This window comes from Chiloscyllium punctatum, chromosome 5 (assembly GCF_047496795.1).
Source record: "Chiloscyllium punctatum isolate Juve2018m chromosome 5, sChiPun1.3, whole genome shotgun sequence".
NCBI lineage: Eukaryota > Metazoa > Chordata > Chondrichthyes > Orectolobiformes > Hemiscylliidae > Chiloscyllium > Chiloscyllium punctatum.
The window spans coordinates 118,273,445-118,288,232 of NC_092743.1; the positions used below are offsets into that span (position 1 = coordinate 118,273,445).

The 14,788-nt window shown below is 40.7% G+C and overlaps 1 protein-coding gene across 3 annotated transcripts in view; it reads right to left on the bottom strand.

Annotated features, from left to right (window-relative positions):
* reck (reversion-inducing-cysteine-rich protein with kazal motifs) overlaps positions 1–5,470 on the bottom strand; it is a 177,172-nt gene extending 171,702 nt beyond the window's left edge. For 2 of the 3 annotated variants that reach the window (XM_072571197.1, XM_072571198.1), the window contains exon 1: positions 5,369–5,470. The gene's annotated coding sequence lies outside the window, so the exon portion shown is untranslated. The remainder of the gene's footprint in view (positions 1–5,368) is intronic. The other variant, XM_072571199.1, reaches the window with a different exon arrangement.
* Between the last annotated feature and the right edge of the window lie 9,318 nt (positions 5,471–14,788).

The window sequence follows — 14,788 nt, forward strand, 5'->3', positions numbered from 1 at the left end:
AATACAAAAACTGACTTAAATATATAAAAAGGAAGAGAGAGATCAAAGTGAATATAGGTCCCTATGAAAATTAATCTGTGGTGATAGTTATGAGGAACAGGGAAATGATAGAAATTAAACAGACATTTTACATCAGTCTTTTTGGTGCAAGATAGTTCAAATGTATATTAACATACATGTGTGTTCAAATGCGCATTTATACTAAAAACACAGGCGGGGAATTAGACCATCTCCAGAGAAATAGTATTAGATAAACTACTGAGACTAAAGGTAAGTAACTCCCCTTGTTGGCTTGCATCCAAGGATCCTTAAAAAAAGCTGCAGAGATAATGAATTGTGAACTAGTATCAGAAGATTGGAAAACTGACAATAAGACATTCGTATTCAAAAAAAGAGGGAGGCAAAAAAAAAGGGATAACTATAGATTGATTAGCCTAACCTCTACTGTTAGATAAGTATTGGAATCATCTATTGAGGAGGTAATAATAGAAAATTTGGAAAATCATTAAAATCACGCAAAGTTAATATGGCTTCATGAAAGGGAAATCATATCTGACCAATTTGTTAAAAGTTTGAGAAAAGTCAACCTGAGGTAAATAAAGGGCGTACCAGTAGTTATGTTGTATTTGGACTCCCAGCGACATTCAACAAGACACTCTCCAAAAGGTTAAGTCATAAGATAGGAGTTCATAGTGTTAGGGTGGATAGAGGATTGGCTAATGGACAGGAAACAAGAAGCAGGGATAAATTATTTTTCAGATTGGCAACCTGTAACCAGTGGAGTTCCAAGGGATCAGTGCGGAGACTGTAACTGTTTACAATATATATTAATAACTTGGAGGAAGGAAGTGAATGTACTGTAGCCAAAAATTGCAAATGACAAAAATATTGGAAAGGCAGGTTGTGAGAGGGAGAGAGATACTGATACGTTAAGTAAGTAGACAAAAATTTGACAAAATGGAGTTAATGTGGAAAAATGTGAAATTGTTTATTTTGGAAAGAAGAACATAAGAAAAAATATTTACATGGAGAAAAACTACAAAAAGATGCAACACAAATGAACTTCTGGATCCTTGGAAACATGAAAGGTAGCATATGGGTGCAGGTAATCCATTAGGCCAATGAATGTCGGCTCTGATTTCAAGTATAAGAGTAGGGAAGGCTGAGCGCAACTGAACAAGGTGCTGGTGAGGCCACATTTGGGAATACTGAGAGCAGTTTTGGCACCCTTATTTAAGAATGGGTATAATTTAATTGGAGGTATTCAAAGAATGCTGTGAGCCCATCACATCAATGCAAAATGTGCGAATATCTTCAGCCATAAATACTAAGCAGCTGATCAATCTTAGCCTCCAACTGACATACATAACATTACATATGTCAATCTTTAACTACTTTGATTCACAGCACAATATTAAGAAACAGCTGAAGGCACTTGATACCATGAAGATATTCAATCCTAACAACATTCTGGAAACAGAACTGAAGACTTGTACTCCAGAATGAGGCATGCCTTTAGTCAAGCTTTCCGGTACACCTACAATATGAAAACTTGCCAAATAATGTCCTGCACACAAAATGTAAGACAAATTCAAACTGGCCAATTATGACGAGTCCACCTTTGTCCTTCAGCACAGTGACTGCAGGGTTGACAAAAGTGCGTTCAAATAGCCCTGGCTCAAAAATAATCTGCTTACTGACACTCCGTTTGAGTTCTAAAACAGCGTCTGAACTCAATATAATCTTGATCCAAACACAGACAAGAAAAGATGGAACTCCAGAGGCGAGATAAGAATGAGTGCACTTGGAAAGCAGCAATCAACTGAGTATGCCATCAAGAAAGCTTACAAAACTGGAATCAACGTGAAACAGAGGAAAACTGAAAAAATCTGTTTGGAGTTATGACAAGCACAGCGCATGATGGCTGTGGTTGCTGGAGGTCAATCCACAAAATGTCCAGTGGCAACTCACCAAGCTCTTCTGACAGCACCTTCCAAAAACACATAACCTCTACCAACTATAAGGATAAGGGCAGCAAATACATCATTATTTCTTCATTGTCATTGTCACTGAGTCAAAATCCTGGAGCTTCCTTCTTTCCAGGGCTGAAGGATTCCCTACACCCCAAGGATTGTAGCGGTTAAGGTTTACCTCCACTTTTTCAAAGGTTGTTTAGGAATGGGAAAGAAGTGTTGGCCTAGCCAACAACACTCATGTCACAAACAAGAAAGAAGAAAATTCACCACCACATTCTCAAATAAAATAAAAGGATGAGCAGTATAGCCATCGACATGCCAGCAAGAATAAAAGCCATGATTTGGAGATGCCAATGTTGGACTGGGGTGTACAAATTTAAAAATCACATAACACCAAGTTATAGTTCAACAGGTTTATTTGGAAGCACTAGCTTTCAGAGCGCTGCTCCTTCATCACAACCACCTGAAGAAGCAGCAGTGTTCCAAAAGCTAGTGCTTCCAAATAAACCTGTTGGAGTGTAACATGGCGTTGTGATTTTTAACCAAGAATAAAAGCAAAATATTACAAATGCTGAAAATCTGGAACAAACAGAACCCTTAGATGGTCTGGCAGTCCAAACAGAGAGAAAAATAGAATAAACTGTTACACTCTCTCAGAACTCAATCTGAAACTTTAACACTGTTTCTCTAAAACAGATGCTGTCAGACTAGCTGAATTTATCCACAATTCTCTGTGTTTGTTCCATGCAACGCAAAGTTTAACTGAATTCTTTCATGGCCAGCAGCAATACTGAACAACCATACACGAAAATACTGTACTCCAAGTTCTGGAAACTGGTGAATAGTCTATGTAAACTATTAATTATGGATGACTATTTAAAGTTTTGTGATCTTACAAACGGAGCAATCAAGTTGTTAAGCTTCCCATTCCACAGTCATGCAAAGTTCTTTTCGGGTGTAGCTCAATACAAAATACAGTTATTACTCAGGAGACCAGTGAACTTACCAAAGCCATAAAGTGCAAGACACCCTCTCAAGCAGAGATCACAATGTGTTCAGGTAACTGGCACATTTTATTTAATGATATATATATCATTAAGGCAAACTATGCATAAAAACCATTTGGCAATCATCCTTCAAATCTAATTATATGTTTTTCATTGGTCTGGTAAAGGTTGACTTATGGAAATAATTTAACTTGGTCCCTGAACACTACAAATTTAAAATTCTTCTGCTTGTCTTTAAAGCTCTCCATGAACAGTCAAAATTGCTGTATCCCTTTCCATTCTGCAAACCCACTCCTCTCATATTTTATTTTAACTCATACATTTAGCACTTTTCATCAAACAGCTCAAAGGTTTTTCCTCAGTTAAAAGATGCTATGTAAATAATTTCTCACAGTGGTAAATAGAAATCACAACAATGTGGCCTTGGAAATTCTGATTCTCCAACCACTTGCAAATAATGAAGATGGTAAAAGAAGTTAAGAAACTGGGGCTTTGAGCTGAGGTTGTTCTCCTTCCAGAAGGAAAAAGAAATGGAAAAAACATTTTCTCAGTTCAAAATCATGAGGGGTCCAGACAGACTAGGAGGAGAAACTGCTCCCCATTGAAAGCTAGATGACACTGGCTCTTTTATCTATCAACTTAGAATGGCATGGCATGAGGAAAATCTTTTTTTTGGACAGTGTGGTTAAGATCTAGAATTAACTGTCCGAGTTAATCTGAGCTCTCAAGAGAATCGCAACTGGTAACGTGAAGAGAAACAATTGCAGAACTACACAGGAAGCGTAAATAGGACTGGCCAAGTAGCTCTTGCAAAAACTTGACACACACGATGAGATATTCTGATGATTTATAATGGTTTACGACAAATATACTGAAAGATTTATTTAAGAGGACACAAGTTCACATCACGATCAATTAAAATCCTGGCACCAGCTTAGTTTAAGTTTGTAAATCTCTCAGTTCTGAACCATTCTAGAACAATACTCAAGATTCCAATACAGTCACAATTGAGTGCCATGCCAGAGGTGCCATCTTTCTGTTGAGGTGTGAAACCAAGATCTCATCTACCTTCTTAGCTGGATGTAAAGGATTCCATGATGCTATTTCAAAGAAGATGAGACCAGTTTTCTCCAGTGTTCTGACCAATATTTAAACTTCAACCCAACAATACAAATGATTTACCCAAACTACATTGTAGTTTGTAGTGTATTGCTGCAATATCACAAGTTAGTCAGCATATTTCCTATAACAATCAACAATTCAAAAATATTTCCTTGGCTGTAAACCAGAATGACTTGTGAATGTGAAAGGCAGTACACAAGTGCAAGTCTTTCTTGAAAACAGTTTGCACTCAGACAAAAAGAACTCTTGGCAAGTAATGCCCATACTTGAAATAAATTGACTTATCTGCAGCCAATGTTACGTAATGAGTAATTTTACATCTTTAAACAACTTAAAATAATTAATTGAACAACTGATTTTAGGAAAACTTGCTGTGAGCCTCATCATTACAGCAAAACAAATAAACAGCTTCACTGTAATTAGGTGCACATTTAGTTTGCAAGATCTTACACCCAGGCCTGTGATATAGATTTTGTCTCCACTTTAAAACAGATTGCACACGATGGCAAAGTTACACATTTGGAATTGCTTCAATACAAAGCACTCAAAACCAAAGCTAGGGAGGGGTGCTGACGGGTTGGAATTAGGGAATGATGGGGGGAAAGGGCAGGACGGAACAATAACGGAGGGCAGGAGGGAATGAGGGGTAAGCTGGGGGAATGAGGGGAAGGGAACAAGGGAACACAGGAGGGGGGAGGAAAGGATGAGCAAATGTTGAAGGGGCAGAGATGAGGGAGAAGGAGTTTATTGTTAGAGTGACACTGGGGGGATGTCGGCAAGAGAGAGGAGGAGGCATGCTCACTGGGGGGGGGGGGGGGGGTCCGGAGATTGAGTGAGGGGAGGGGAAAGAGGAGAGTGCTGACAGGGTGGGAGAAGGGGAAACAGTGGGTCCTGGGGTGAGGGGAAGGTAGGGGAGAGACGGTGGTGACAGCAGGTCAGGCAGCATCCATGGACAGCAAGCTAACCTTTCCAGTCTAACTGACTTTTCACCAGACTCTGATAAAGGGTCATCGATACTGGAAACGATAACTTGCTTTCTCTCCGTGGATACTCTCTGACCCGCTGTGATTTCCAGTACAGACTCCAGCATCGACAGTAATTTACTCCCGGGGACGGGGGGGGGGGGGGGGAGGGGGCACGAGGCTGGGGTCTCTCAGTCTCCCCTTCATGCTCCGAAACTCAGATCACAACAACTGACGGCTGTCCGCCGATGCACCAGAACTCAAAAGCCCGTCCTCCCTCACACTATGATCGGACCGTTACCTTTTTTTCCTCACAGCGGGGCCCGGACTCCCGGATCCACGGACAGACCCTTTCTCTCCGGTTCCACCAACAACTACAGGGACCGCTCACTGCGCCATGACGTCAGACGTCGAATGGTTGATATTCAGGCACTGGGGCCCGGGGTGTGCGAGTATACAGGGTCCGGGGTGGGTGATTAAACCGGGTCGGGGGCCGAGGTTTGTAACTTATACAGAGTCCGGGCCCGAGTGTATGTGATTACTCAGGGTACGGGGCGCGTGATTAGAACGGGTCCGGGGCCCAATGTATATAATTATCCAGGGTCCGGGGCATGTAATTATAACGGGTCCGTACAATATATATATATATATAATTATCCAGGGTCCGGGGTTCACACACAGAGACAGTGCGAGTCCTTGCGGTTAAGTTGTATCCAGAACCGGGTTTACGTGTTAAATCACGATCTTGGCGTCGCAGAAAATAATATTTGTTAACGCAGACAGGTACGACATTTAGTGCTACTTCAACTGAGACTTTCACCAAGTATTATTCTTATTCCCGTTAGTCTCTATGTTGTTCTATTGTGAATAACTCTCTTCCTGAATGAGTTAATTGAACCTGTCTCTGCCACCCTCCCAGGCTCCAGACACTAACCTCTCGGTTGTGTGAAAAATGTTTTACTTACATCACTATTTCTTCTTTTATTAATTGCTTTAAGTCTACGCCTTTCATGAACGGGGACTTTTGATCCCTGTTGACTGTGTCCAGGCCTCTCATGATTTTAAATAATTCAATCATGCCCCAAAGTTAAAAATCACACAACACTAGATTATAGTCCGACAGGTTTAATTGGAAGCACTGGTTTCGGAGCGCTGCTCCTTCATCAAGTGGTTGTGGATAATATTGTAAGACACAGAATTTATAGCAAAAGTTTATGGTGTGATGTAACTGAAATTATATATTGAAAAAGACCTGGCCTGTTTGTTAAGTTTCTCATCTTTTAGCATAGCCACGTTGATTTCAGTTCTTTCATACGTAAATCGCAATTTCTTTTTAAAAGTTACGTTCTCAAATGAACTTTAACAATTAGTGTCTGTCAGTCCAGATAATGTGCTGAAGGTGTGAAATCATGACAATCATTCCTCCACAGTCTTCTCCGAAGAGAAAAGTCCCAGCTTTCTGATCTATCCTCATAACTTAAATTCCTCATTCCTGGAATTGCACTTATAAAAAGTATTTTGCATTCTCTGAAATGTGTTCACATCCTTTCTTAATTGCGGTGTTCAGAACTTCGCACAATGCTCAACTTGAGGCAAAACTACAGTGGCTTTTCAAGTTCAAAAATCACATGATAGCGGGTTATAGTCCAACAGGTTTACAGGCTTTCCCCAGGCTACGAACGCCCAATTCACGAACCGACCGCCGTGAAGCCGACTTTTAAAAAAAGTTACATACAATGATTCTTACTAACAAATGGGCAGACTACTTTGCGCGATGCTCAAAACACTGCTATACTGTAGTTTATTATTACTGTATTATTATGTTTAAGATGTTTTAGGTAAATATATATTATAATACTCAGACAAACATTTGACTAATTGACGCTGTTTGTAACTGTTCCGACTCACGTATAAATTCGACTGACGAACAGACTTAAAAATGGAACTCATTCGTAACTCGTGGACTTCCTGTATTTGAAACCACAAATTTTCAGAGACCCCACTCCTTCCTCAGGCAGGTAGTCCTTTTATGTTCAACACAGCGTCCTTGATATTGTGTTCCGTAAACCAATAATGAAACCCTAGATTTTGTATGCTTAACATTCTCTCAACCTGTCCTGATACTTTTGATTTTATTTGATTTATTATTCTCATGTACTGAGATAGTGAAAAGTATTGTTTTACATGCTAACCAGGCAAATCATACCTTACATAAAAACATAAGGGTAATAGAACAGAATGCAGAACATAGTGTTACAGCTACAGGGAAAGTACAGAGAAGATCAACTCTAATATATGAGAGGTCCATTCATAAGTCTGATAGCAGAGGGGAAGAAGCTGTTCTGGAATCAGTGTTCTAATGTGTTCTTCTTGATGGAAGAAGAAAATATAACCAGGGTGGGAGGGGTCCTTGATTATAATAGCTATTTTCCCAAGACTGAGGCAAATCCTGGATTCCGCATCCTGAAGTCAATGACCGGCTTGTTCGTTTTGCTGACATTGAGGGAGAGATTGTTATCTTTATACATACCACTGAGCTGTTTCACTCTTTCCTGTACTGTCTCATCGTTATTTGACATCCAATCTACTACGGTGATGTCATCAGCAAATTTGTAAATGGAGTTAATTACTTGTAATGATTTACATATATTTACACCCAGGTCCCTCTGCTCTTGCACCCCCTTTAGAGTTGCACCCTTATTTTGTATTGTTACGCCGCATTCTTCCTGCCAAAATGTATCATCTCAAACTTCTCTGCATTAAATTCCATTTGCGATAATGACCCACTGCATCAGGTTGAAACGTCATGCTGAAATTCTGCACAATTCTCCTCATAAATTATAATGCTTCCTATTTTCATGTCATCTGCAAATTTTGAAATCATGTCTATGCAGCAGGGTCCAGACTGTTAGTATCTATCAAGAAAAATAAGGGTTCCGGCACTGACACCACTGAATGTCACTACAGTACTAACCTTACACAGTCAAAAAAACATTGATTAACCATTATTCCTTGTGTCCTGTCACTCAGCCAATTTTAAGTCCATTTTGCTTTTATTCTGTGAGCTTTAACTTTACTAACATATGTACTGATGCACGTTATCAAAGACCTACTGGAAACCTGTTAAATGTATCCACAGCATTGCACTCACCAGTCCACTCTTTAGATTAGATTACTTAGTGTGGAAACAGGCCCTTCGGCCCAACAAGCCCACACCGACCCTCCGAAAAGCAACCCACCCAGACCCATTCCCCTACATCTAACACCATGGGCAATTTAGCATGGCCAATTCACCTAATGTGCACATTTTTGGACTGTGGGAGGAAACTGGAGTACCCGGAGGAAACCCACGCAAACACAGGGAGAATGTGCAAACTCCACACTGACAGTTGCCTGAGGTGGGAATTGAACCCAGGTTTCTGGTACTGTGAGGCAGCGGTGCTAACCACTGTGCGACCGTGCTGCTTTACCTGGGAAAAATAAACAGTCAACTCGTTCAATGTGCATTTTCATAACGAAATCCATGCTGACTGTCCTGAATTATCCTGTGTTTGTCAATGTGACTATTAATTTTGTCCTGAATTATTAATTTGAGGAGCTTCTTAGCCACTGAAGTTAAACTGATTACTCTGCAGTTGCTTGGTGCATCCATGCATGCATTTTTGAAAAAGGCATCATGTTTGCAATTCTCGAGTCATAGAGTCATACAGTTGTACAGCAGGAAAACAGTCCAAATCGTCCATGCCAATGAGATATCCTAAATTAATCTAGTTTCATGTGCCAGCATTTGGCCCATATCCCTCTAAACACTTACTGTCCATGTATCCATCCAGATGCCTTTTAAATGTTGTTATTGTACCAGTCATCACCCTTCCTCTGGCAGCTCATTCCACACACACATCACCCTTTGTGTGGAAAAGTTAACCCTTAGTTCGCTTTTAAATCTTTTCCCTCTCACCTTAAATCTATGCCCTCTGGTTTTGGACACCTCTACCCTGGAAAAAGACCTTGCCAGTCACTCTCTCTATGTCCCTCATGATTTTATAAACCTCTACAAGGTCACCCCTCAGCGTCCGATGCTCCAGGAGAGATAGCCCCAGTCTATTCAACCTCTTCCTATAGCTCAAACCCTCCAATCCTGACAACATCCTTGTAAATCTTTTCTGAACCCTTTCAAGTTTAACACCATTTTTCTATTGCAGGGAGACAAGAATTGAATGCACTATTTCACAACTGGCCTAACCAATGTCCTATACAGCTGCAACATGACATTCCAAATCCTATACTCAATGCATTGCCCAATAAAGACAAGCGAACCAGATGCCTTCTTTACCACCCTTTCTATCTGCGACTCCACCTTCAAGGAACTGTGAACCTGCACCTTAAGGTCTCCTTGTTCAGCAACACTCCCCAGGACCCTACCATTAAGTGTATAAGTCTTGCCTTGATTTGCCTTTCCAAAATGCAGCACCACAAATTGAACTCTATCTGCCACTTCTTAGCCCATCACCTATCTGATCAAGGTCCCATAGTATTCTGAGATAATCTTCACTTCCACTATATCACCAATTTTGGTGTCATCTGCTAACTTACTAACCAGTTCTCCTGTATTCACATCCAAATCATGTGTATAAAAGATTAAAAGCTGTGGACTCAGCACCAATCCTTGCAGCACACCGCTGGTCACAAGCCTCCAGATTGAAAAGCAACCCTCGAGCACTAGCTTCTGTCTCCTACCTTCAAGCCAATTTTGTATCCAAATATCTAGCTCTCCCTGGATTCCATGTGATTTAACCTTGCTAGCCAGGATACCATTCGGAACCTTGCTGAACACCTTGCTGAAGCCCATTTAGACAATGTCCACCATTCTGCCTTCATTGAGCTTCTTTATTCCTTTTCTAAAAAACTCAGTCAAGTTAGTGAGACATGATTTCCCACGCACAAAACCATGTTGACTATCCCGAATCAGTCCTTGCCTTTCCAAATACATATAAACCCTGTCCCTCAGAATCTGCTGTAACAACATAACCACCGATGACGTCAGGCTAAACGATTTATAGTTCTGTGCCTTTTCCTTACCACATTTTAAAATAATGGCACCACATTAGCCACACTCCAGTTTCCAGCATCTCACCCGTGGCTATTGACAATGCAAATGTCTCAGCAAGGGGTGCAGCAGTCATTTGCCTGGTTTCCCATAAAGTTCCGGGATACACCAGATCAGATCCTGGGGATTTATCCACCTTTATTCATTTTAAGACATCCAGCACTTACTCCTCTGTACAGGCATCTGACATTACTTATCAATTGAAGAAATATTGAAAAATTCTTGCCAATGTCTTTGCAATTTCCACACACAAATTTTCTGTATCTTTGGATGCAACTGATCTGTTTCTAATACATTATCAACTGCAGGAGCCTGCCACATCCATCAACGTTTCGCCTGCACATCCACCAATGTCATTTATTGTATCCATTGCTCCCGATGCGGTCTCCTCTACGTTGGGGAGACTGGACGCCTCCTCGCAGAGCGCTTTAGGGAATATCTCCGGGACACCTGCTCCAATCAACCCCACCGCTCGTGGCCCAACATTTCAACTCCCCCTCCCACTCTGCCGAGGACATGCAGGTCCTGGGCCACCTCCACCGCCACTCCCTCACCACCCGACACCTGGAGGAAGAACGCCTCATCTTCTGCCTCGGAACACATCAACCCCAGGGCATCAATGTGGACTTCATCAGTTTCCTCATTTCCCCTCTACCCACCTTATCCCAGTTCCAACCTTCCAGCTCAGCACTGTGTCCTCATGACCTGTCCTACCTGCCAATCTCCCTTCCCACCTATCTGCTCCACCCTCCTCTCTGACCAATCGCCTTCATCCCCACCTCCATCCACCATTGTACTCGTTGCCACCTTCCCCCACCCTCCCTTCTGACCTATCACCTCCATCCCCACCCCCATTCACTTATTGTACTCTTTGCTACCTTCCCCCCAGCCCCACCCATCTCCTCTCCACCCCCCCCCACCCCCCCACACACACTTAGCTCTCCACCCTGGATGCTCTCTGCCTCCATTGCTGATGAAGGGCTTTTGGCTGAAACATCAATTTTCCTGCTCCTCGGATACTGCCTGACCTGCTGTGCTTTTCCAGCACCACTCTGATCTAAACTCTGATTTCCAGCATCTGCAGTCCTCACATTTGCCTAACTTTTAGTACAGGCAGTCTATCTAATCCTTCTTCCTTATCTATTTCAAAATCTTTTATAAACTGATTTTCCTACATGGCCTGAATAGTATCTTTTTCCTTGGAAAAGACATATGAAATCTATTAGTTCAATACTTCAGCCTTGCCCTCTGTCTCTTTGTGTAAATCTCCTTTTTGGTCTCTAATTACTCCTTCCTTTACCACCCTTATGCTATTTATTTGCCTATAGCAGACTTTAGGATCCCCTTTTATGTTCGTTGGCAGTTTCTTTTCATACTTCCTCTTTGCTTCTGTTATTTGTTTTCTCACCACCTCATATAATTTCATTATAATAAAAAGCACACTGTTCTATTTTTATCATGAGTTCTCCCTGTTTTGTCATTAAATTCGTTTGTCCTATCTTTTTCTTCCGAGTAATCAAACCTTGACTAAGGCCCTTTATTAAAGTTTTTCCTATCCTGGCAATATCTTTTTAAGTCTTCTCTATATCATCACTGGTGTGATGACATCCTTTTTGTGAGACAATGGCCTGAACACAATACTACAGCATATGTTTCTTGCGATAATACTCTCATGTACTTGTTCCTTTATATTTTCCAATATCTGACAGTTTGATGTGCATTGCCTTCCCCAATGCATTACTTCACATTTTTCCAGAATAAATCCCATTTGACACTTTTCTGACCACCTGACCATTCCATTGCTTTCTTCCTCACTGTGAACCATACAGTGCATTTTTGTAGCACCTTCAAACTTCCAAGACATGTTCCCAATATTTAAGTCAAATATTGATATCATAGAATCATAGAATCCCTATAGTGCAGAAAGAGGTCATTGAGCTAATCAAGTCTGCACCAAACTTCCCAAGAGCATCCCATCCACATTCACCCCATCCCAGTAACCCGGCAATTAACATGGCTAACCCACCTAGTCTGCACAACACTGGACAGTATTGGGCAATTTAGCAAGGCCACTCCACCCAATCTGCACATCTTTGGAGTGTGGGAGGAAACCAGAGTACCAGGCAGAAACCCACACAGACATGGGGAGAACATATGTACATATATCAGAAAAGGCAAGGCAATTAGCATGGAGTCCTATGAGATCCCATTGGAAACAGCCTTCCAGTCACAATAACACACATTGATTATTATCATTTACTTTCTGACCCAGAACCTATTTTGGACCCAATAATCCACTCTAGGACCCAATAATCCACTCTCCTTGGTCTCCGTGCTCTTTTCAAGCTGAACTTCCTGTGGCACCTAGCAAAAGCTGATTACTAAAATCTATGTGAACAATACACAGTGCACTTGTTATTATGTTCTCAGAAACTTCAATCAGGTTACTAAAATACAAACTAACTCAAACAAATCCATACTAATTGCCCTTGATTACTTGAAATAGTAATAAGGTCCCTACAAATATATCCAATAATTTATCAAACATCAAAATTACAGTTCAGCTGAGTTCCTCTTCCTCTCTTTCCAAACAGAACATCAGTAGGCCTTTAGTGCTCCAACACCAGGACTGGAGTCAGAGACAGTTGCAAAATGATAGTCAGATCCTCCACCATTTTAACCTTTGTTTTTCTAAGTAGACTTAGATATTCTTCATTTGGGACTGGTGGTTTATCCTCTTTAAAAAATGCTAAACCTGTTTATGCCTCCCCTAATCAATAATGTCATCCAAAGTATCCTAACAATATTTGCATCATCACACTTTTTCTATGAAGTCATATGCAAAGTATTAATGAAGAATCATGCCTATGTCTTCCACTTCCACACAGTCTCGAAGATATCATCTTCATAGTTATCTTCCTGCTCTTTGTGTAGATAAAACACATTTGATTTTCTTTGATTTTATTTGCTAATATTTCTTCATGCTGCTCTTGGCTTTCCTAACCTCCTTGTAACTTTCACCTCTGCATCTTCTTTACCATTTGGACTTTCTACAGTACTGTGTTCTCAGTATCAGGTGCAAATTTTACTTCCTAATCATATCCTTTTATGCTCTTTGAGATCCAATGGAGTCTAGATTTGTGAATTTCACCCATTCCTTTGCAGGAACATATTTGTTCTGAATCCACAACATCATCTTGAATGTCTCCCAGTTGTTCTGACTATCCTAAAGCAACTATTTCCAGTTCCCTTCTGCTTTGTTATAAACCAGACAGTGACTGCCACCCGCCCCCCAAACAAAGAGGAGCACCTCGCTCTGTAATCTGTAAAAAGTGTGAAAAAGTGGTGTAACCTGCTTTTCAGTAACTTCTAGTAATTAAATAAAGTAAATCCGTGACACTCACTTTAAAATTAGCAAGTAACAATTTATTTATCTAACTCTAACAGTGAACAATTAACTAAATTAACCAAATAAAACCTTTCTAACCATTACCTATTCCCAAATAAAACATGATTCTAATGGTGTGCTGTTCCAATAAATACGAGTCCCACTCAATTGACAAAAAAAATTATTCTTTTGAAATTACAGCCAGTTTACGTGTCTTCCGGAATGTTCAGTGCCCTCTCCATTGATTCTTCTGTCAGGGATACCTTCTTTGTTATTCTTCTGTCAAGAATGCCTTTGCTATTTAGATGGTGCTTTCTCTAATACATAGACGACTGTGAGAGCCAATTTCTCCAGAGAGAGAGAGAGAGAGAGAGAGAGAGCTGAGGGCTGTTAGCTTTGATGGATGGCTGAGGGCTGTTAGCTCTGGGGTCTATGTCCAACTGTCCCCACCTTTTATACCTGTGATAACATATCAATATTTGTTACAATAGCATTGATCCTATGTTGTCAAAACCATCACATTTAAATTTAAAAGGTTTTTGGTATCTAAGTGCCTGGTGCAAATTGATTGGCTAAATTCAAGAGCATGCTGTCTTGGTAAAACTGCTGCTTGGCCTGCTAACTGCTATGGCCTTTTGATACAAATGTTTCAGTTGGTACTCTCTATGTACTTGCAAACTCAAGCTTCTGCTCACAGACGTCCATTTTAATCTCTAAGCACAGAAAAAGCATCATCTTTCAAAGGGACCATGCAATACCTCCTCCGTTCCCCCCAGCATTTTACAATTTAACGATTTTACAAACATCAAGTTCTAACTTCCTGCTTCCCAATCTACTATTACTCTATCCATCTTTGCAACACCACGTTCACAGCTAAGAATTTCCTGTGGGTTTAGAGCTTGATTGTCAACCTCAGGAAGCTACACTGTATGGAGAATAGTCTCTGAAATGTGATTTTCCCTGAATTGGTTAATTTCATGGCCAGAGGGAAGACTCATCTTTGAAAGGATCTCCCTGAGTTACAAAAAGCTAAGAACAGATACAACATGCAATCATCAATGCTAACGTGATGCTATCTTTTTTTCTAAGAGGAATTGAACATAGTAATTATGTTATGCTTCAGTTATATAGGGCATTTGTGAGACCACATCTCAAATGCTATGCGCAGTTTTGGTCTACTTATTAAGAAGGATGTAAGTGCATTGGAGGCTAGTTAGATTGATATC